Source organism: Pseudopodoces humilis, chromosome 4, assembly GCF_049639895.1.
Source record: "Pseudopodoces humilis isolate 2021_Gansu_Grassland_sample_001 chromosome 4, ASM4963989v1, whole genome shotgun sequence".
Taxonomy (NCBI): Eukaryota; Metazoa; Chordata; class Aves; order Passeriformes; family Paridae; genus Pseudopodoces; species Pseudopodoces humilis.
In genome coordinates this window covers 10,382,348-10,385,447 of record NC_142203.1, presented here as the reverse complement: position 1 = coordinate 10,385,447, position 3,100 = coordinate 10,382,348, and positions in this window count along the sequence as shown.

The window sequence follows — 3,100 nt, the reverse complement described above, 5'->3', positions numbered from 1 at the left end:
GGAGTTTCTCACTAGAAAAAACTATTTTTGTTATAGTTTTCCATTGCTCTAATGTTACCTCCCCAGAGCTGCTGTTATTAGACCCCACTCCTCCCATTTTCACATCACTCTGAAGTGTGTTATGGACCATGAGTCTAGGGATGGGATTTTTAAGGATAAGTTATTCAAAGGCAAAAAAAGTCTTCTTCATCTGTTTCTGTGAGCTTCACTAGAAAACAGTTTTCTCATTGCCTCTCAAGGCTTCAAATCTTCCAGCACTTCACTGTACCATAATTACTCTACTTTTTTACTCAAAATTTACACTTTGAACACTCTATTTCTCCCTATTTACTGTCATGAATTAAAGGAGTGTTTTCAAGACCTTATTGTCCATTTCCATAGTTTTAACAGAAAGATATTTCAGCTTAATTAAAGCATCTTCTTAATTCTCTACCTTTTCTGAAGCTTCTTTTCTTTCCTGTCACTGGTAGTTTATAAAGTCTCTTTTCATGTTGATCACTCTCTTTTTCTCTCTCTGGATAAAAAGATTAATCCGCAAGTCTCATCTGGGAAATGAAAGAGTTAAAATCTTGCCCAGGCTGTTGTAGGTAGTTCTGTGGCCTCGGCCGGTGCAGGAGCTGGAGCCGTCTGCGATGGAAAGTTCCTCATGGCTGCTCTGGAGAGTGCAGTCGCCGCGCCCAGCCTGCTGCAGGTCCAGAGCCTCTCCTTCTTCACTCAGCAGTTTCTTTTCTGAATTTAGCTACAGCAAAAAACCTGCAGCCGAGCCAGAGATCGGCTCGGCCCGGCCCGGCCGGAGCCCGGAGAAAAACCCCCTCCACAGGGCCCGCATCTCCCGGCCGGGAGACGCTGGGCCCAGCCCAGTCCCCGCCCGGCCGCATGGCCTGGGCAGGGAACGGGAGGCCTGGAGCCCTGCCACCCTTCCCAGCCAGGAAACAAAGAGAACCAAGAGAGCTCTAGTTTTACACTTTAAGGTACGGTTCACAAGTTGATCCCACTTTTCAATGGCCTAAACTGCTGTCAATTCTCAGCAATGACCGATAATTGGTCAGGAGAAAAGACTCCAGGCAGTTCCCAGCAACTTAAACTTTCTTAAAGGAAAAGTAACTCCATGACACTGACCCAGGCTGAGAATTAAAAGGATAAGGAATTCTAAACACCAATTCAAAGGGAAATAGTTGAATATCTTTCTTGGGTCTGGCCCTTATTCTTGCTAAAGCTAGTGTCAAGAGCTGCACCCATGGCATATCAGTTTCTATCACCAGCTTCAGAAGGTGTTTCTTTTTTTCCCCATTCATCTTTTCAACTCGGCCTGACCTTGTTCCAAAAAATAGTTTAATAACTGACTTTGTAGTTGCGGAAATGCCTGGGAACGCTTCTGGCTACTCATAACTGACATACTATTACTAACAGATATTTAAATCTTGCCACTAGGGGTATTTCAGTGAAATCTACCTGGTATCTCTGGAAGGGAGGGTACCGACCAAAGCCTTCTCCCTCTGGTAAGTTTCTTTCTAACTCTGTTATTTGTTTTAGCACAAATCAAACAAACCCTAAAAGCTCGCTTTGCTAGAGCAAAAAGACTCACAGCAGCACACATCTTGAGGAAGGCCTCTGTCATCCCTCAGGAGCCTCGGCACCTCCCCCATGAAGCTGCTTCAACAACTGCAAGGCCAGAGCTCTCGGCATCCACCGCTCACCATCTCCTGCAAACTAACTACCCTCTTTTTCCTCTACCCCACTCTCCACAACTATCTCAAAATCTTGAGAATTCGTGGAATCGTGGAAAAGACAACATTTCTGGCAAGGGGGCAGCTACTAGGAGCAAGGGAAGTATCCCAGAAACTTCCGGCAACAGCGCAGCTTTTCGAGCTTCTCCATCAGCTAGTCTGCTTCTCCTTGCCTCTTCTGAGCACCCTGCCTGGTGCCTTCTAATGTGCATCATTGCTACCCTTTTTTTTGCAAATTCACTTCTTTTAATAGGCGGGAGATTAAATTCTCATGAGCCAACGTCTTTCCTTTGCAGGTTAATAAACCTCTTTCTTCTCACAATTTCTCAAATGCATGTATCACCTCATATGCATATTTAGAATCAGTAAAAACATTTACTGTCTTGTCTTCGTATAATTCACAAGTTTTTACAAGAGCATACAGATCTGCATATTCCTTCTATCACTCTTGAAGAACCATCAATATACACATTTTCTTCCTCAGGCCATGGAATGTCTCACAAATCATTCCTTGTGCTAGTCTGCAGATCTATTACTTGAATACATTCATGGAATTTGCCTTGGCTCCCCTCTTTAGGGCCATTCAAACAGGAGGGTGGGATAAACTTTTTCTACTTTTAAATTCTAAATCCTCTTGTTCTAATAAACAAGACTCATATTATAATAACCGAGAGCTGGTCATCCACTTAGAGGCTCTCTTAGTTAGTAAAGATTTAATCTGGTGTGCAACTTTAACAATCAGATAACCCCCCCCTTGTCAGCTTTTCAGGCCTCAGCCACTATCAGAGCTGTGGCTGTGCAGTTCTGCAGACAATGGGGCCAGCCTCTGGCTACCGGGTCTAGGGTCTAACAGTTTTGAAAAATAGGCAACAGGTCTGTGTTCCCCCATGCTCCTGAACTAAAATTCCTTTTGCATGACCCTGTTTAACATCCACATATAATTCAAATTCCTTTTCTGTGTCTGGAAGAGCTAGGACTGGGGCATTAACCAATTTGTCTTTCAATTTTTTAAAGCTTTGTTCTCCTTCTGGTGTCCATACCACAACATTAAGACTGTCTTGTGTTAAAAAGCCATATAAAGGTCTGGCCACAACAGAAAAGCCTTCTATCCGCACTCGGCAGTATCCCACCAACCCTAAGAACTGCAGTAATTCCCTTTTTGTTTGGGGTAATGGTACTTGTAGAATTCCTTGTATTCTTTCTGGATCAATGCACCGTATCCCTCCAGATAAAATATGTCTCAAATATTTGACTTTTTTTCCCCACTAACTGTGCTTTCTTTTCGGACACTTTAAGTCTTTTTTAGCAAGAAAATTAAGCAGTTTCACAGTAGTTCTTTCAACCATCTCTTCCTGTTCCCCTGATAGCAGCAA